The sequence below is a fragment of the Temnothorax curvispinosus genome, unplaced genomic scaffold, assembly GCF_003070985.1.
Source record: "Temnothorax curvispinosus isolate PA1 unplaced genomic scaffold, ASM307098v1 QBEX01010285.1, whole genome shotgun sequence".
Taxonomy (NCBI): Eukaryota; Metazoa; Arthropoda; class Insecta; order Hymenoptera; family Formicidae; genus Temnothorax; species Temnothorax curvispinosus.
This window is the reverse complement of record NW_020220065.1, coordinates 723,266-745,273: the sequence shown is the minus strand read 5'-3', so window position 1 is coordinate 745,273 and position 22,008 is coordinate 723,266. Positions and strand designations below refer to the sequence as shown.

Below are 22,008 nucleotides of genomic sequence, written 5' to 3'. Positions count from 1 at the left end.
ATATGCATATATATATATATATATATATATATATATATATATATGCATATATATATAAACAATTTTTCCTATTGTATTTTCAATTAGCGCATCGTTATCTATTAGATATTCATAACAATTTATTCTTACTCTAAATTATCATTGAAAAAAACGTAATATTATCTCGAAAATTAATTAAAATCTCGGTTAAAATTAAATCTGTCGAAATTGTGATTTTATAAGTCTTGTCTTTCAATATTTCTTCTTTATGTCTTTTAGGTTTAACACTCGATTAATCAACGTTCGATCAACTGTCCGCGAACTGGAAAATTGAGTAGAAACCTCCATTGAAAATCGCAGCGGTTCCGGACGTCATCGTTGCTTGCAATACGAAAGGACGCGAGCGGGATTTGCGCGTTGTCGGTGCACCTCGACGCATTCGGTTCCACGACCTCCTGCAACTCGATCTCTCCAGAGAAAGAGCTTCGAGATCTTATCGCGGGAAACGCAGCCGGTTCGACGTACCAGAAGAATAAAAAGTAAAAGGTAAGGGAAACGCCGTGATTCGCGACAGCTCGCTAAATTAACTCCTCGGGTCAATCTACTTTCTCGCCTGGGGCTTGTAGAACGTGAATTGCGGAATGATTGATATTTAGAAAATCACTGTTATCGAGGGAAAAAATTGGTTAATTCTCCCTCTAATATGTAGCGCAAAGTAGTCCTACCTACACGCATAATTGCGATTAAGTTTGCATTAGCGAGAACATCGAAGTGTTCGAATATCTTTGTCATAATTCTTCAATATCCTTCAATCTCCTTCTCTTTCTGATACTGAACATCATTCTAATTAAGCACTAAATTAAATATTTATTTAAGTAAAGCTTTCCTTAAAAAACAAAGAATATGCTTTATCTATTGACAGTTTTAAAGCTGAAGCCACAGGAAAAGCTTCTTTTTCTACAGTTTGTAACTCGTAAACTATTAGAGTTTTATATTTTCTTCAGAAAAATTGAATTTTATAAAGAACAATAATTACAGTCTGAAATGTAAAAATCCGCATCGAATATCTACATGTGATGTAGATATCTAAAGAATGTCAAATTATCGCAATATCGTTGCGATCCCGTTATTGCTGTGAAGAACACTCGCATTATCATCTGCTCAGGATTATTAGTGTAACGCAGACCACGAGAGCCCGTTTCGACCCCGTTCGTACACCGGTATTCTACATATATACATAGAATTATATCGTAAATAAGCTGGAAAAGAAATAGGATTTGCCCACGCGTAATAACCGATCGTTTAGTCGCGGTCGGGATTTTTCTGAAATCATCGAACGAACGAAAAGGGGAAGCACGAAAAGTCGAAGGTACAAGCAACGGCCAGGAGAATAAGAGCGGACCAGTCAGCAATCTGCGAATAGAATCTTGCAGCGTAACGACGGCGGCGGCTGCTGTTACTGCCGTTCGTCGCTGGTGGAGCGACGGCGGGCTTCGGTGGCTGTACAAGCTAAGTTGTAACTCAATGCTCTCCCGATCTACCGACCGTGAACCAACTGCTGCCACACTCCACGCCCACCGATATATATTTTCAGTTCTTGCCCGACGCCTCGTCCCGGTAAACAGCCGTTACATTCGATGCACCGTTTGGGAAAACGAAATAGTTTCCCGGCGGAAGATTGCTATTAATATTAATATAGACTGACGTCAATGGAATAAGGTACGGGTGTGTTAAGTTATACTGTAAACCAAGTCCATGTCTGGAGTTTATCATTTTAGTTCTTAAATAAGTATAATGCGAATTATAATCAAAGATAAAAATGTAATACAAGAAAAACATTTTTATCTTTGATTCTTTGATTTTAATTTGCGTTATAACTTATTTAAGGACTAAAATGATAAAAATGTCCAGACATGGGTGTGTCCAGGCATTGGTACATTTACCTTAAAGATTGATTGATTGGCTATAGACTGACGCCTATGTACATATTCATCTCTGCAGAGATACGTTTGCAATTAATAAGCTAGGTAACGCCGAATGTCTGTGACTTATTTGTCGACGAGGTGCACGGACGGATTTGCGTTACTCGAGTGACGATCGTCTCTACCAAATTTCGAGGCTCAATGTCGCTGCCATAAGAAATTGATGGGCGACGAAGCTACCCGTCGGGAATATTTTTAAGTGCGTTTTGTAGTTGACGATATCGCGACAGCATTTACGAATAAATATGAAGGAACGGCATTCGATTTGTTATCGCACGCCGCGTGCGCGGGCGCGCGAAAAGAGAGATCGGCGTTATCGAGCGCCGAGACGACGTCCGACTTGAGAAACATCGCATGCTAAGATATTCACCGTCGAGTGGAGACCCGCGGATTCAATCTACCGAATGATTAAACATCTCACTTGGATATCAGCCTGGAGCGAGGCGAGACGCGCGAGGCGAGGGTGAAGCCGACTGAGGCCCGAGAGGCCGGGGATATTCCTCTCGAAACTTTTTTTCTTCCTCTCCTTCCGTCTTTTTATTTTTTTTATCTTAGAAACCGACCGGCGTCTCCGTACAAATTGCCTTTCGTCCCGCTTATCTCACCGCGGCCCCTCGCGCGCACATATTTAATTAGAATTAATGCTCGAGCCGCGTGAAAATTAGCATCGAGGTCTGTACGAGCTCGACATCCCGCTTGTCGTTCCCCACCTCCCTCCCCTTGCTATTCCCTTCGCCTCATTCCCTTGTCCGTTTCTTACGTCACTACCGGAAATAACCTGGCCGTGCAAGGTGCGAAAACCCGAATCGTTCGTGCGAGAGCCTACACAAACAAGCTTCGACGGAGAGAGAGAGAGAGAAGGGATAGAGCTTCGTTAAAACTTGGAATTCTTATCCGGCAAAGATCATCGTACCGAAACATCTTTAACGACGACCTACTTCTCGCTTCTTGTTTACACACGCGATCCACGTGTAAACTGGTGGAACTGTCGTCGTAAGAAAACATTTCGTGGTTGTAACGTTCGAGAAGGTCGACAGGTTGTTAATTGAGTGCGCGCGAACGTTTTTTCGCTAATGAGAACGCGTGCGTGGCACATATCATGGGAAATAACGCGCGCGATTCTGAGCTTCCATCCGAAGTATTCGCGATATTTAGAATTACCACCGTTGCTCCTCCCGCTTGATTCATCGCGCGGTGATACATGTTGGCAGAAAAGCAGTGTAACTTCAGGCGGAGAGGAATGAGTTATCGCATTGGACCCCGGGGAAGAAGGATATTTCTAAGCGAAAAACTGAAAATGCCGAATATAATATATATCTGCCGTTCTAAAATCGTAGGACACGGAGAGAGGAGAGAAGGCGAAATCCCGAGTCTCTCCCGCGGGAACGTAGATTCGCGATATAAGGGATCGACAGCTCGACAGTTCTGCCGTCCGTATCGATGGAAGTTGATATATAAACTGCGTCTCGTGTCCAAAAAAAAACACACACGGATATATCCAGCGTGTTAACATACTTTTATGGATATTTCGCGCAGGTTGAAACAGAAATGTGCAAAAAATTTTTTACTGTTCGAGACATGTACAATATAATACTAAAATATTTTAACGACTCTTCTGTTTTGACCAATTAAAAGATAATCTTAATTAATGCCGTTACAAATTACAATTATAATTAATATTATCTCTCTTTGGTCACTTTATTATATAACAACAGACAATTTGGATTCTCTATAAAGTGATGATCGCAAACGCGATCTATAAAACACAATTGGGCGAAGAGATATTTTCATGGCTCCGTTTGTCGGGCGAAGGAAAATCGCACGATCGGTACGACATGTCTATCTAATTATCGCGGGACACTGTCTCGGTATTCCGCGAGCAGGACGCGGAATGACAGTCATTCTATATCGGGGCACCGATATCGGGGTCCGAGGGCTGCCTTCGGCTCAGTTTGCTCGCGCTCGGCCGAGCCAATCACGGCAAAGCCGTTCCCGTACCGGAAACCGGAAGCGAAGGAATCTCACGCGTGCACGTGTGTACGTGGCCGCGTACGCCCGCGCACTTTGCACATGTATGCGTGGTACATATGCGTGCGCGCTCGTATACACGTGGAAACGGGGAGGGTGGTGCCGCGGGTAGGGGGAGGATATTGAGAGCGACTCGGCGGCGTACTGGACATAATTTCCGCCCGACGAGATCGGAATTGCTAATGACGTCACTACCGCCTCCGCATCATTCACGTTGCCGTATGTGGTCCGATGTGCCCGGTTACAAGTTACTTGCGAGCTGCATCGCTCCGCTGCGTATCGGGAAGCTGCGGGTTCTTGTCGCATTAACCCTCGACGGCCGCTCTAGAGGGTTCTCCACCGGAGCGCCCGTCTCTCTAACACGGGCTCTCTAGAATTTATGTTCCGAACCGATGTCCACTCCGAGCTTAACATTGACACGCTCTATTCTTCGATGCGTGGCCTTTAAAGCGATCACGTAGGGTTTAAACGGCACTTTTAATCACTAAACAAAAAGTTGATGCATGCATACGTAAAGATTTTGTTGTAAAAATCTATTTATTTTGTGATATATACGCGTAATATCTATTTTAAAATAAGAAGGGATATACCTTCGTTTGGTGCAATATGACTGACAATTATCGGCGGCATACATAAATTCTATGTAGATTTTCAGCTGCAGCGTGACCTTTGACCGCTCATCGATGAGTAACGATATAATGGCGAAATGTAATTACTTGGCGCGTCATGACGCATTTCGTTGTCACTGTCACGAGATCGTTAAGGAAATATATTGACGACGCGGTCCCGGTGGATGAAATAGACTGCATTAACGAAGGCTAAAAGCAAAAGATCTGTGACGGAGCTCGCGCTGACGACGTAACATGCTTTTTTTTCAACGACTGACTCCTGGCTACTGTTCCCTATTAAATGGCGCATGAAGCTCGATATATCTCTCGCGGTCATTGTCAGAAGATAATAAAAAAAAAGGGGGAGAAAATAGAGGGAGGGAGTGTGGGAGCCACATGACGGGCTCGTCATTCCATAAAAACTGTCCGCCGTGAAAACCAGCTCGTCTACCAGCCGATATACATCCACGCCGGCGTTTCTTCGCGAATTTCAATCGCCACTGTCGAGCTCGCTGGCAGTCTTTCTCATTAGCGTCACACACGCCGATGAGGTTTTTCATTAGTCCCTCGCAATGCATTCCTGTTAGACAGCCTCGTGGCGACACCGCGACGCACGAGGGACATCGAAGGGTGGCGAATGTGGCGATGAAATAGGCGGGGGGAGGGGGGGCCGGGCGGAAGGGGTCGAGAGACATTTTTAATTACCAGCCGGAGGTACCGACTCTGCCTCTCCCCTCAACTACTCGCCATCAGCTGCCAAATATTTCCGGCGTGTCATTGGACGGCTCTCGCGATCACCATCCACCTACCCCCATGCTACCCTTTCGCGTCCGTCGTCGTCGTATCTACCGAATTACTTTCGATTGTCACGGCCGCGCGATTGCGATATGATTGCCGCATCTGCATGATTTCTCCTAAATGCTACGAAATTTAGCATTTAGGACTTTGATATTTTAAATATTTAAATAGTGCGAACCGCAAAGGGATTGTCGTTGTTATATACGTGTATTATAACCATCTTATTTAAAGTATTATTTTTCCAAAATTTTATATTTTTAAATTAAGACATCATAAGTGCAATAATTTACAAAGACCCTTAACTCCTTCTTTTTTTTGGTACTGCTAGGAATAATAGTTGCTAAGCTTAAATATTCTATCGCGTGCATCTTGGAGATATCTCTGCGCACGTTGATAGACGAGAAAAACAGGACGACGTGGAAGAGACTTCGATGGCGCAGCCATCGTACGTGGCAGAGCCCGCATGCATCTGCCCGAATGTAGAAACGCGGGAGGAAGGGTAACGTATGTGACGTCCACGAGACGGCGTTAATATTTGAAAGCCATCCTCCTGCTGCCTTCTCATCCTACTCCTCCACCTCCGCTTTTCCACCTCCGCTCGATGCCGAGTGACACCTCTCGTGCGAGCGGAGGCACTTGACGATTATTTATTTATAGGCAAATGAAGTAGAGGCTCCCATTAATTGATGGGCTCTCAGTGGCCGCCAGTCGGGGGATGACGTCTATCATTTTAATTTACCGCGTCGTTATTAAATCGTCCTACCCCCCGGACGAGGAACATGCGAGTCAGAGAGACTGTGTACGCGAGAGGGGAAATCCCTTTAACTCGCGAGCTTTGCCGCGGCTGTCTGAGCGTGAAGAAATTAAACTCTGGATGAATTTTGTGTATTTATTTATTGTCTACCGAACATTTATAAAAATCGCTCTCTCTCTCTTATTAAATTAAATACTATTAAGATCTTTCCAACTTTGTTTACATAAGAAATTTTATTGATATCGAGACAGTTATTGATTAAAAAGTCCGATTCGCAAATTTATCTTAACCCTGGCTTATACAGACGTCGATTAATTAAATTCCCGTGATTTATGTTTTTATTTTCTGTCAAATATTGATTCCGCTATTAAACGACCTCTTCGCAGCCTTCCCCGAGTCTCTAAAGGATCTCGAGTGTTAGGTAAAAGCTGCGAGAGCTCCGGTTGTTTTAATTACTTTTTAATTTCTTTCGGAATGGCGAGGCGTGCCTACATAATTCGAGGCATTTTTATTGCGAGTACGAGCCACTTCATTTTGCTGGATAGTTAGTACGTGCGTAATGGTATATGTATATTCGTACCCGCTTTGAATAATATCCAGACCGTGAACAGTCGCCGGTTTTAAGGCTCTAGGGACGAGTACATCACCCAGAACTTTCTGCACGGTCCGGAGAATAGCCGGAGGAAATTAGTCTACGGTAGCAAAACTGAGCTTCTTCCACGGCGGTGCGTTTACTCCTTATTTTTTTCCGCCACCTTTACTTTTCTCAGGCACAAGAAATACATACACACACACACATATATATATGTATATGATCTAATGAAATATATTGTTACTCGCGCGCATAAGATTAATATTGTGAGTTGAGTTACAGCAATGTAATAACGATGCAAAATATCATTAGCGAATGTTTGAAAATAATATAATATTATTTTAAATACGATAACTCACTTTTGCAATATTATTGTAATATAAGAATAAAATAAGGACATAGGCGGTAAAAAATAAACTAAATGATTATGGACCTCCGCAGACTTTATGCAAACAGTTAAAGATTAAAGATTATCTTTATTGAAATTTAAATCCAATTCAAATTCTACGAGTAATTTTCTATATCAATATTGTCTTAACATATTTGCAAAAAAAAAAATAAAATAATTGTGGATATAATCCAAGTTACTTAATTGCTCACATTTAAGTCATAACGTCGACAATACATTAGCGAGACATTGACAAGCGTTCCATAAAATCCAGTTAATAGTAGCATAATCAAAGTCATCTTGCCAGAGTTACTCTCTTGCAACGATAAGAAGGGACCTCGTTGTCGTTCGTGGTTTTCGGAAAGAAGGTCGTTTTCTGGAATGATGAGTGGGAGGGGAAGGAAAAGGAAGGAGAAAGAGAGAGAGAGAGAGAGAGAGAGAGAGAAGGAGGAGGAAAAGGAGCGCTTGAAAGGATAGAGGACGCTCCCCGTCGGCGAGTAAACCCACGATTTATGGTAGCGTCGCGACGTCCGTCTTCACTCGCCGTGACGCCCTTCCACCTACTACTCGAAAAGTCCGATGCGAGGACACTGCCATGCGCAACGGAAAGCCACGTAGTTGACGTCTTCCTGCGCATATTCTCCTCATTCATGGGATAGGGATAACGTGTCAACAAGACGTAAGCAACATCCTTTTCGCGAGGACATTATCTCGCAGTGACAAATTTCTAAAAGATCCCTTTTATATTTTACAATGTTTGATTACAATAATGCCACACGTATCGATGATCTACGACGAGCGCAGATACAGTCATCTACGTCAATAAGTAATCAGTGTATATGATTAAAACTATTCTATGTGATTTTTTTATATAAGCGTGTGATGCTATTTTATAAGCATGCAATTTTTCATTAAACATATAAATAGCATACAAATTTTATATATTAAACTACTTATTTTTGGAACAAAATGTTTTTTTTCTTTTTATTTTTATTTAACATTGAATATAATCTTGTGAAAATAATAAACATTGCTTAAAATGAGAGATACAGAATAATGTAATTTTGAAATTTACATAGGTGGTTATTTCTTAAACTCAACTAAAGAAACAGATGACAACGCGACAACATATGAACATATATATCTTGAGTTACAATGGACTTAATTAAATATCAATTCAACCATTCCCACTTCTTTCTTCCTCTCGTACATTTTTAGGCATTTTTCTTCAATTTCATCATTAATGATGACAATTTACGTTACCATGGTACATTTCATTATTCAGCGCGTAATATAATCGCGCTTTACACGAGGTCACAACGCACAATAGACTCATTTTTGGCGATAAACGTACCGGCTTCAGCGGCGGTGAAGCGATCGCGCTGTTACTCGAAAATTCTCGCCGTGAAACGGCGCGGCGGACGGGGCAATAAGAGCAGAGCGAGAGGAAGAGGAGCCAGCGGCTATCGCGCGTCTCCTCCCTCTTTCTTTCTCTATCCACGGGATATCAGTATGCGCGGTACGATTCGGCCACATCTCGCGCTCATCCCTCGACTTATTGCGGCTTAGCTCCCTCCACCGTAGCGCACACACGCCATCGTATTCGTCCCTGCGGATACACCGCCGTCGCACCCTGAGCACATCCCCGGTACTAGTGGTTCCGTACACGCGCGCCGGGCTTACACGTCCGCCTTGCGCCCAAAGCCTCTAAATTGTTTCCATCATAAGTCCAGATACTCGCGGCGCATATATACGCCGGGATAACCCTCCGCCGTCTTCCCCAGGAGCCACCCTCCCCCTCCCCCCAGTTCTCCGCCGCGAAAGACGCTCGTGAAATACACGAGCCACTCGTCGTGCCATTAACCCTCGATGATAAGCCTGGGGCCTACGAACGTGTCTCTTTCTACTTTTCGCGACTCTTTTTTTTTTATACGATCTCGCTACGCTACATCGATTCGTAATCGTCCGAATACAATTGGGCCGCCGAATTGCTCTTGAAAAGTTCGAATGGTACTTTAGAACGTTTACAATCGCAAGTTCGACCGTGTTCTCCATCCTGTTCATTCTCAATAAATGATCGGGATTATTTGAAGGATCGACATCTAAAGATCTTATCGGGATCGGCACGACTACTGCATCCATAATTCTCGCTCGTTCGCGTTTGAATTCGTACAGACGTTTATCCGATCCGCTAGTTTCGACACAGTGAGTATTAAAGTGTCGGTAGGTGGTATTCTTGTGGCATGATAAAGGACAAAAATATGAACGATGTTCGGGTTTATTGCAGGCAAACATATGCTAGAACGAAGTGATCTTTTTTGCTCATTGTTTTAGCGAATAGCAATAATGATGAATTCAAATTGCACGTATATATTCAATATTTTACGTAAAATGCAAAAAGGTTTGATAAACTCCATTCTTATTATAAACATCGATATTGTTGAAGTATTATTTATACATCAAATTCTAAATATAACTTGCCCATAATAATTAACACCATCTGTAATAAAGATATCGATATTATATTTCTCAATGTTATATGTAATTAGATTGAGAAATCTGTTACAAATATATCTCGGCACATTTGAATACGTGATTGATTTGTGTAGGTCATTGAGCAAGCTATATATCTATCCTTTAAACGTGACTTGAACTGATGCCGTCAAAGTGTCGCAATGCGGTACAGATCTCATACGTGTTTTATGAGCGCCGGCGTGTAAACTCGTATCGGAATAACTGTGTACTCGGTGGCTGAAGGATGGAGACGGGGGATAGCCGCCGGGGGATAGCTGAGGTGTGTACGACGATGGAGTCGGTGTTTACGGGAGAAGACGAGGCGAGAGGCTGGGACGAGAAACGGGACGGGTTGCTGTGCCGGGCAACCGGGCGACGGGCTTCTCGCAGAGAGAAGAGAAGGAAGGAGCGATGGATGCGAACGAGGGGGTTGTTGGCGGGGTAGGGAGGAATGGAACGGGATGATAGCGAGGTCTGATTACGTATTTACTAGGAGCGGAGGCAAGAGCGGAAGAGAAAATTCGCTCGGTTCCGCGGTTCCACGGACGGCTGTGCGACTATTTGAATTATGCATGGACACGGCTTGCCTACAACGTGTATTGTTTGCGGTACGCGATTCCGATTCTTGAGAGCGACGGTGTACGTATGACGCCGGTAGGAACAAGTAAAATCCCACGTTGGGCTGCACCAGTCCTTGAAAACCAAACCAAAAGCCGTGGTTTAAATTTGCATTTCTTTGATTATAATCTTTCTCTTTCTCTCTCTCTCTCCCCCTCCTCTCTCTTTCTTGCTCTCTTTCTAATATGTAACAAAAATTGCGAAATATTAACGATTACTTTATCAATTTATAAAAATTATAATTAAATTATTAATATTATTTATTACTTATCATCAACTAAAATTTTCCATTTTTCGGAAGTAATACATGATATGAAAGTAATCTGTCAAAAACCAATGTACATCTACGAGGATTTTATTCATGCGAGCTACTTATACGAATAGATATACTTGTGATAATCACATAGCATAATTCTATAAATCCAGCCATTAAATTCTGTCAATGAAAAAATATTATAATTGAAGATTCAACATACGTATTGAAAACTACAAATTCTTGAGCCTTGCCTCTCGCCATTTACTAGTATCACCTTTTCGTCTCGCGCCGATTTTACGCCGCTGATCGTCGCGGACGTCGTTCCTTTTTGGAAGTCCCCGTGAGAAACGTCACCGCAACTACGGAATGCTAATGTTCTAGCGCCACCGTTTCGCTTTGCACTGTAAGCTGTATCGACGCGAAACTCTCTTGGAGGGAGAAACATGGACCGTGAAAAGCTGCCGATTTCTACGATCGGTGCACCATGAAATTCGATACATCAGTAAATCTCGATATTTCAGAAGGCCGTCTTCGTTCCACCCGCAACGGTATTTCCGGTTTCGGGCACAATATCGGAGTATCGGCGAGCATTGTTTCACGTTGGGGTGCCTGCGTGATTTTTAATTTAGCTTCACAGTAGTAACTAACTATAGAGAAATGGCACTGAGAGTTGAAAACGTTTCGGGAGTTTGCAATATTGCTGCTAGATTGAACATTTCTCTCTCTATATTTATGTATGAACTCTCTAAAACATTTAACCATTTTTTTTTACAAAATTTTATTACTGTTAATTAAAATCTAATTTTTAATGACGATCAGCAACTTAGACGTTTCTGCGATTTCTTTTTTAATTTGCTGTGCCCTAATTAAAAGATTATTCAATAAAAATCAATTATTTATTGGTCTTCCGGTCTTTTAATTAATGATGAACCAATTCGACCAAGTGTATTCATGTGTAGAGATATTTATATTATGATATTTCAATACATAAACAGCATAGCGTATTACTCTCCTCGAGGCAGTCGCGTAGAAGGTATTTCACTTCTTAATCCGACGTGACGCATCGCCAATGCGATCAAGTGAGGTAAAGAGTTCAGATTTTGGCAAAGACACGAAAGAGACGGAGAAACTGAGTTTGGCTCGTAAAACGTGGCTACACGATTTCTCGTGTGTGCGTGAGAATAAGAGAGACTCGGTAACGTTGGTTGCCTTAAGTCTCTGGTTGTTAAGCCGCGAGACGAATTCCTCTGGACGCGCTTCTTGCTAACGCTAACGTCGCACCTAATCTCCCTTTCGTCTCTCTTTCATCCATTTTAACTATACAGCTCTTCGCAGCCGCACGATGGCGAAATGCTCTTTCCGTGCATTAGGACCTTTTCAACCGAGTACCGCCATCTCGACTGCGTATGAGATGCTCGGATGTTAAGATTTCGGTCATAAACAAAGATGCTTCGCCGCGAGCTAATTATCCCGCGAAGTTAGAAAAAAAATGTATATAAATAATGTTTAGTCTTTCCATCCGTATATAAAATATATATTCTATCCTTATACGAATATAAACTATCTATTTAGAGAGATTAATTTCTCCAGCGCATCTTTACTTTGTGATAGATATATAGATTTTGTGTAGATTGCCACAGTATGTGATACGCTAATCATGTAAAACAAAAAGATGCCGCGATGTAAAGAAAAAAAGACGTTATGAAAGAAGAAGAATCGGCCAGAGAATTCGAAAAAAAAAAAAAAGAAATCGGCAATCCACCGGAACTTATGAAAATTTAGCTAGCAACAGAATCCTAAATCTCATTAAAACACGGAACCCGCCGCGAGGTCGGCCGGTGAGGATGTGCCGGGGTAGCAAACGGGGGGGTAGGGAGAATTTGAGAACGGTGGAGGGCTAGCGAGGGAGCCGCTGACTGCAGGGATGCCACCCTAATTACCTCGGGCTCGATAAAAAAAACGAATTAAAGAAAAGAATGAGGTGGGGCTGCTCGTGACAGCCAGCTAATCGGGGTGTTTAAGAGTCTACACTGATCGCCAGGGCCTCGTTAAAACCGGGCGGAGGGTAGGGCAGCTCTCGCTGCCTTATTTTTGCCGGGCGTGATAATGGGGATTGCTGGCAGGGCAAGCTGATGGCGTGGGCGGCGTGGAGCGCGGGTGGATGGCAATGAGAAAGAATGCTGAATCGCATAGCCACGGTTATGATTTACGGTGCTAGGCCCGCGCCACTTTGCATACCGATCAACGGCCGAAATCGCGGCCGGTTATTACGCGATGGTCACTGGAAACTTTCGTGATTCATCGGTTACTTGGCGAAAAATGGCGACGAAAAATTGCGGCGGCCGGCTACCGCCAATTTCGATCTAATTAACCCCCGCGACTCTCGGCAGCCGCTCTTGCGCGAAGCTTATATTGGTGCAGTAAATTTTCGCGCGCATAGAGAAGCGATTATAACGTATTTATTACACCGGTCGATTGTAACGTACCGTTTCCAGTCTTTGAAAATGTAGAGATCAACTTTAATGATTCGAGTATCCATAATAGAACTACCAAGATTGCGGAAATAATAAGAAATTGCCGGTTAGTGCAATCAGAATAAAAATTTGCAAGAATATTTTGATGATGTTTGTTCGCTTTACAATACAAAGTGGAAAAGAAATTTTGCTCAAGATGAACAATTTCGACGAAAATCGACGATTTCGACGTTGATAACAAAAACTAGAAAGAGAGAATATCATGCTTTTCTGTAACTAACGAGGAGGCCCTCTCGTAATTAAATAAAGTTACTTTTTCCGTCTGCCATTATCTCTTATCTAAGCGTCGTGACACCGCTGCGACGGCCGACCGAGGCGCGAATCCCGATATTTTATTTATTTAGATGCTGAGATGAGAAAAAGTAATCAAGGGTGCGCTAATGGAAGGCCGGACTCTTCCCCATTTCTGTCGGTGAACTTTTTTTGTTTCTGTTTCTCCCGGCCCTCGCGCGCGCCCTCCTGACTATCACCCTTCTACCTCCATCCTCATCCCCCCGTACCCCTTCCGTCCCATCGCCCACTATAATTACGCACCGACCGAGGCTCTCTCGTGCACCGCCTCGCTCCGAATAAATAACGCAAATGAAACTTGTCTACCTCACTGGTAACGACAGCGCCTCCGCGTTTGCTCGACGCGATATGTTCCATAAACGCAAATGTAAGCTTCAATTAGACAAGCGTGGTAATTGCTGGATCGTTAACAAAGTGATTAATTAACGAGCATCGCTTATTCAAAGCGTGCATCTCCTAGATAAACACTCGAGAGACCAATTTTGTTCGAAAGATTATTTTTTCCTTACTTTTTTTTTAAATTAAAAACAGCTATTTGAAAATATATCTTTCACTAAATGTATTCATCAAAAATGCATTATTACAACAAAGTGGCCTGCTAACAATAAGTCGCTCGTTCCTTCTCTTTTATTAACATTTCGATTTTATAATCAGCATCACACTCCACGCCGATCGTGCACCTTCTTTTTCAACGACTTCTTAAATTACCGCTCGTTCGTATTTTTATCTAAATATGATATGTACCTGCCGCCAGATCCCGATTGCCGCCGTTTCGCGCTGGTGATACGTCAACTGGTCGATTACCGACATCAATTATTGATACATTCAACGATATCCAGCTACATCCGGCGTGAAACGACGTATGCGCTCGTCTCTCGTGGACTTTTATTGCTCACGCGAACAATTTTTCCCGATTCCCGTCGCTTTTTAAATATTAGATTTTAACGTGGCGCCAGCGTTCCGAATCTGTTATTGACGAAATTGAAAGGGCGCCGTATTTCGCGACACACGGTTTTCAGTGTTTGTCTTTCGATGTCACTGTTGTCATCTGAATAAACGTATCGAAATTAACTTCATATTTCCCCCTTAGATTCTTCTTCCTATCTATTTTCTCTCTCTCTCTCTTTCCCTCCCCCCTCTTCCTTTCCCCTCTCTCTCTTACTCACTCACCCCCCTCTCTCTCCATCTCTATCTCTTTCATAAACCCGAATACGGACATTCACATTGCACAAGGAAATTGAAACATCTACCGCCTCGAAGCAACGTGAAACCATGATTTAGAGAACGGTTTGAGTTATGTATCCTTCTATATTAAAGTATTTCAAATGCAAAACCATTTCGCACGCTTACACCGCTACAACGGTAGTTTCCGCTACGATTCTGCCCGTTATCATTGACAGTACGAGGAATTTTTGACTCGTAATGATTAATAAATTCTCGAGAAGAAAACATTATTCGTGAGTAAAGACATTATAAAAAATTTTTTGTCATGTTTTCTATGTGAATAAACAAAATAATACTTTAATATAAAAAATATTTTTATTTGAGTTAATTAAGAAATATAGTATAAATGAATTAACTAAGTTGCCTTTATTTGATAGGTGAATGAAGTAAAATCGTAGAGACAAAATAAATGTTTATTTGCGATTGAGAATATGGTTAAAATAATTGAATAAAATTGTTCAAAATTAATGATTTATTATTTAAACCAAACTGAAAAATAGAGTAAACCAAACCATTATATGATGTATGAATCAACATCATTTATCTGACAGCGATTTAATTGTTTTCGATTATATATACTTGATACGTTAATACTTGAGAATATTTATATGTGTGTCCAAGCTGACTTTGCAGACAAAGTAACGTCTTACTTGGTTTAAAATCGAATTTGTTTCTCGCGACGATCCATTATCGAGAACCTCCCATTCTCTTCTGTTCGAGAGGCCTCAACCTTATCTATTCTCTTTTTTTCCTCGAGTCTTCGATGAGCGCCGAGACGGAGGCTCGTGCACGCAGGTAGCAAAGTAGCAACCGAGCGAAGGATGGACCATGCATTATGTATAATACATCACGTTATTGGTTCCCTCAGTGATTCCACCCCTTGCCGGTGTTATCGTGTACCGCGGCACGGCACGGCACGGCCTAGTAAAACATAAGCATCGGGAAACGATAAATAAGAGAAACGTGGCCCGCATACCGCGCTACGTTTCGCTCGCTCTCCCGCTGAAACCCGACAGAGGGAAAATGTCCACGTCCTCTCTTTCTCCCTATCGCTCTCTTTCTTTTTTTCTTTCGCCGTTCGGTCGTCTCTGTTTCTCATACCGTCTCCCCGGTATCGCGACTCTGTTCCGTTCCGATTTTGTCTCCTGGTTTACGAGGGTAACGGCATCCACCCTAGACCACGGAAGCGTCGTCGGGGCTTTCCATCGAATTCTCGAGCACCCTCGAAAGGACAAACCGAACCACCACTTTTCGATTCAACCCCTCGACCTATCACGTATGCGTACCCCGGGACCCCTACGGTGATACTACTACATGCTTCTTCCGATATTACGCCAAATTGTTTAGCTTATTTGTAAGGATTTATCGTGGGAATCCGCGAGGAAATCAGCCGAGCAATTTAAATGATGCAGAGAACCGTTGGAAATAGATATTCCACATCTATAGAATAACGAAAAAGATACCATCAACTTTCTAAAAAATTTACAACCTAATTGAAAGTTACCACATGCTTTAATTTACAACTTTCTAGTAGAAATTACATTTTTATTTCGTCAACAAATAATAAACAAATAAGATTCTTTTCTAAAAAAAGTTTAATTTTATTTAAACTCGATGTTAGTCATGTGTGAATAAGGCTCGACTAACTCAAATTAGTGTTTAATAAAAAGTGTCTAATTCTAACAATTCTTATTTCTATCAAATTGCATTTCGATATTGTTACCGAACCATAGTCAAAATCGAGTCATAAACAAAGCAACGGCATCCCCATCGGAGGAGTAAAAGACATCCGGTATTGCCGTACATCATCGCGAAGGGATGACAAGGCGTGATGATAAAAGAGGGACAACAGCGGCGGAGGCTGAGGGCGGTGGGTCGTATGTAATATCGGCATTAGGGAATATGTCAACATTCATCACGTTATCAAGTTGGCCGCACACACTGCGTGTTGATACACAATTATGCGTGGCAGCGCGCAGCACTCTCGCACCGTTCTTCGGCGTTGACGCGGTCGCCGCGCTGGAAGCGAGGCGAAGGATATGGTGTGCCGAGAGGGATATACCGGGGCTATAGCGAACCGCCAACCCTCGTAAGGAGAAAGACCATCGGACGTTTGCCATACCGGCGCACCACCACGTGCCACGCGTGGTGATCCATGACTCCTCCGAGAGAGAGAGGAGTAAGAGTTAGGGAAATAGGTTCGGAGAACTTGTTTGCTCCGTCCCACGGGCGACCGACTCCTCGACGGGAATACGGAATCGTGCGCGTAACGGCATGTGTTGAAATTGCAAACGGAGAAGGATTCTCCGGCGCTCACCGGCTATGAGCATCCGGCTCGTCTCGAGTCGTTTCAAGATCACGCGGATCTGGATCTATCGAGCGCGCCCGCAGTATTTCCTCCGAACGTTTCACGTGAGATTACGTTACCCGCATTGTACGTTGAACATGCTACGTTAGTATCGATATGACTATATAGATATCTTGTTTTTAAATTAGAGAATAAAATATATAGTTTATATTTGAGGAAAATGTAAGCCGATAAATTTATTACGTTTAAAACGGGGTCAATGATTTTATAATAACGTATGAATAACGGAAGCAAGAAAGGAGAAAAATAGAAACTAGAGAGAGAACGATAACCGAAAGCTCATTGGGAATTCATGCGATATATAGGAGAAAGACTCTGAACTGAAGATCGACCTATGGCGGATTGCGAAGGGAAGGGACGTGCGCGCAGCGCTCGTGTACAGAGAGAACAAGGAGAGTTAAGGAACGGAGGAGGAAGGAACTATGGAAAGGGGTGGTGGGAGAGCGTGGTGACACTCTCATTTCGGAGAGAATTTACAAGCAGCCCCCTCGCGTGCCTCGCATAGTCAGACCTAGTCCGACCTCTTATATATATTGCTGAGCGTAGCCAGCACAGTCTGGCATAGTTAAGTGCGCTTCTACTAGATGTACCTGAGTGCTTACGAAATTCATTGACCTCGAGAGCGGTTGTCGGGGAAATAGTTGAGCAGAATGATCTTGCGCCATCCTATTGCATACAGCTAAGACATTATTAGTCCTACGTATGTTCTAAGCCTAAATTTCTATTTGCTTAATAATAATTTTACACCGAAGCTTCACGCAGAATTTGAATAAAGTAAATTGCATTGCTTGTATGGAAATTATAGCTATACACTGTGCAGATGTATATTAATTATATACCAGGTAGACATTTACAAATTGAAAATACGGATTGGAAAAGTTACATATGTATATTTTTATAGCAGTAAAGAGAGACTAAGATTTATCGAATTTTCTTTAATATTAATTGCATTTTACTTAAATATATATAGCAATAGTTAAATATTTAATATGTCTCCTTGTATTTATACAAACATTTGTTTCTAACCTTTCTTAAACATTTCCCATAAGATCTTTAATAAAGCATAAAAGCAATTTTATCATTTAAACGTAAAAAAACGCAAATGAACAAAAATGGATAAAAGATCCGCGGTATCTAAATGCATGGCGAGCAGTTGATACCGTAGCAAAGGTACAAGGGTGAGTCCCAAGCGCGATACCAAGCACCTTACAGGTTGCCACGATTACCTGGGGTGCAGGTGGTCGAGTTGGTGTCGGTACCACCCCGCGCCGCCCTTGCGTCAACATTCAGCGATCCATCTAGCGTCCACCCATCCCTTTGTTTCCCTCTCACTCGCACCCATGATCGCGCCATCACTCTCAAACTACCTCATTGCCCCCGGGCACGCAATCATTATGCTACCCCTGCGATACCTCTGACCGACGGGTGGGCCACGCCAACGGAATCGTTGCGCCATTATGGAAGTTATGTGGGCGTGCACGATTGCAGTTTGCTCCTTGCCAACTTTATTTACGAATTGGATCGCATGACGATACGACCTTACCGGAGTTAGATGAAACGTAAAACGATGCCTGACCCGTTCTTCGATTCCTGCAGAAATCTTATCAACCAATCTGCATCACGACGATGCGTCGGGGTCTCCTTGCTGACGTGCTTGTATTTAATTAAACTTCCATTGTTATGAATTGCAATATGTTTCTTTTTTGTGAATAGCAAGCATTAATCATTGCAATCGAATTATGATTGGAAAAACTGTGATAATATTTAATTAATGTTAATTTCAAGTATAATTTAATACGAGTAATGACATTATTTTCGGTTTTTATTCAGATTAAAAAAGAAAGACGAGTTAAGAAGTCTTTACAAAAATACTCCTGCTCGCATGTTTATAAATATCTAGATCTATAAATATCTAGATATTTATTCTACATACTTTCTTTATCAGTAATCCTTGATATTTGCGAAAATGTCAAAAGGTCGTTCGTGGACAAGATGCGCTAACATATATTGGTGGTTGGATACCGTTGCGGGCCAAGAATATGATAGGATAGGACAGGATTGGTATAGAGCCGGCGTCGTTGGAGGGTATGGGAAGGAAGGTACGTGTCGCCGCGGGGTAAACTTACATGCATATCCTGAGGGAGGCCGCGCGGCGTCAGGTTGGCACAAGGGTGGCAGAAGTTACGGCGTCTCGACGACGCCACTTCCTAAGTCTGCTCTAGCATTACCGTCTAACCTACCTACTTACCACCCTTGCATCCGAGCGAGGCTCCGGCTAGAAACCCTCGATTCTATCCACCCTCCAACCACCCTCTCTCCCTCTCTCTCTCTCTCGCTGCTGAACAGACTCTTCTTGGTAGGTCCCAGCCGGTGCCTTGAAGCTACTTTGAGCTGCTCAAAACGGCACCGCCGTCTCTCGTGCTCGGCGCAGTTTCGTACGAAGGCGAGAACGTAAACGCAGCCTACAGGGTTGTAGAAACAACATGGCGCGCTTCCAGAGTCCGTCGCAAGAGTTGGGCGAGACTCGCTGGAACACGCGGCGAGGTCGTCCCGGAACAGACAAATTTGATGTGCCTTCCGGGCTAACGCGGTAACAAGTTTCCGGCAAGTTTTCTCAAGGTGGGTAGGGGAGGGCCGCGGGTCGGAATATTAAATTTGTTTAACAAGCCACCCCGCTCTTACTTCGACTCCGCTAATTCTGCGTCCTTCGTCCTTCGTCCGGCTTCGGGGCGGCGCGCACCCGCTTCTTAGACCGAAATTAAATTTCGTTTAATTAACGACCAGGCGAAATGCGCCAGCTTCGAAATTCCACCACCACTCTCCGGACGATCCGTCAAGCAATTTTGAATTCGAGCAAATAAAAAATGCGAATACACAAATCGTCTAGTACATAAAAGAAATTTAAATACATATGAAGCATGCAAATCGCTATTATAAAAATATCACGTTCTTTCTGTGTATTGCATATTCACTTTATTAATGTTTCATAGAAATTTCTTAAGCCTTTTACAATATTCTTTTGTGAAAACAAACCGACATTTGTCTAATCCGCCTGCCGATGTGGAGTCGTTCGACAAGAAAGAGTACGCCGAGAGAAAGGGGGATATCTTCATCCATATCAATTACTCCGCGATTAGATGGATGAAGATACGGATGCGCAGCGTTCGGATCGCAGCCTCAAAGAAGACAGTTGTTTGTGGGATGGCGGGGTAGAGCAAGGAGAAAAGAAAAAGAACCTTGTTGAGCGAAGACACGAGAGGAGATTCGTCGTGCCGATCGTGATTGACAACATGACTGCCACAAGCAGCGATCCTGATTCTTTGATTGAGCGCTGTCACTCTTTAGATAAGAAACAGCCTGGCGAATATCTTAATGAGTGCCGCCTATGGCAATCCCTCTTGCCTCTCACGACATATGCGTTTTACGTACTTAATTAATCCGCCGGGGCCTATTTACACCGCAGGGTATCGATCCCTCGGTTCGACACCGCGAAGCGGATCGACGCGGACCGGCTGCCAATTAATGCGAGCAATCGATCTTTCTTCTCTACGTCTTGTTAAGTTATTCTCTTGACTAGTTATCCGCCTCTTAAATGGGTGAATTGGATTTACGATTTCAAGAGATTGAGATTTGTGTTCTTTAAAACTGTCAATTACTCAAGATAGGATAGAATATGTTTATAATAATAATGTGCTTGTACTTTCATATGCTTTATTTAAATTTAACTAAAATAATATTTGACTAAAACCGTAAATTAAAATTTAAATATGTATTGACTATTGACAGATGTATAAAGATAATATTCAGTGATGGATGCCTAAAAAGTGATTTTTGTGTAAACTGTTTAAAATGCTGAAAGAGGCTTCTCTTTATCTATCTCGTATTATGCCTGTCCGTAAAAAAATCGTAGAAACGCTGATGATTCGCTAATCGCTAATCGATAAGGCATGCACAATTGAGATAACGGAATCTCAAAGACGGGATGGCGCTTCGACTCAAGAAGAGGAGACAAAAAAAGGTTTAGGCCAAAAAGAAAGAGTTAAAAATATATGAGATATGTAAAACACTCTTATCTTGTCGATCAAATAATTAACAATGTGACCAAGCAGTACCAGCAACCTAACGAAGAAGAAAGCGACTGGCACGCAAAAGATGTACCTCGAGATGTACCTTCATCAAAGAGATCGGAATCAAATTCAGAGATACCGCCAGAAGAAAACCGGGGGACAATCAGAGTTCGGCCGATCGATCGTCCAATTGTCGCGGGACAAGACCACCTCTCCTCGATGTCTCCTTTCCGTAGTGTTATTTGTTAATTACCCATTAATTAGCCGTTTTTTAATTTATCCGCTTTGATCACACATGACAACATAGAATATGTGGTTGAGAAAGAATGAGATTACATCGATATCATGTTCATTTCTTCATCTTTTTTTCTCAATTGTTCTAAACCATCTAATATCTGCGTCATCAGTTTTCTCGATTATGCGATTGTTATTTTGTTGTATATTAAATTATTACGGAATAATTACATATGTATTTCTTTTTTTTTCAGTTATTATATCACAAAAATTTTATTTAATCTTAACATATGTTTAATAATGTGTAAATTTTTATGTCTAATGTGTGTCATTATTAATGATTCTTAAACACTCTGTTTTAAATTAACATTGACGAGATACTTTAAGTTTTTAAAATATATATTATTTAAAAAAACGTACATTATTTCTTAGATTTGGGAAGATTTCGAAAAGAAAAGGTATACTTTTATTATAGCAATGTCAAAAACACGACGTAGAAGTCTGACAAATGTCTAAGAAACATAATGAATAAATGAACAGTCATACGAAGAGAAACGAGATGTGACTCATGCGGAAGAATGTCTCTCTTCCTGATATTCAAGAAAAATGCGCGCCAAAATTGAGATGCACGCTTAGAGCAAAGTTCAAACGGCGAAAAAACGATCGCTCCATAAGTCAACACCAATCAGGAAAACGTCGCTTCGGTCCAGTGACGTAGCGCACCGATAGAAAAAGAAAGTACAGAGAGACCATGCGAAGCGAAACACACAGCA

General features: G+C 42.3%; 1 long non-coding RNA gene across 1 annotated transcript in view; it reads left to right on the top strand.

Moving 5' to 3' along the window:
- Positions 1-22,008, top strand: part of LOC112460010 — a 74,624-nt gene that overhangs the window by 28,801 nt on the left and 23,815 nt on the right. Inside the window, exon 3 of the long non-coding RNA XR_003041394.1 lies at positions 259-525. This is a non-coding gene — a long non-coding RNA (uncharacterized LOC112460010). The remainder of the gene's footprint in view (positions 1-258; positions 526-22,008) is intronic.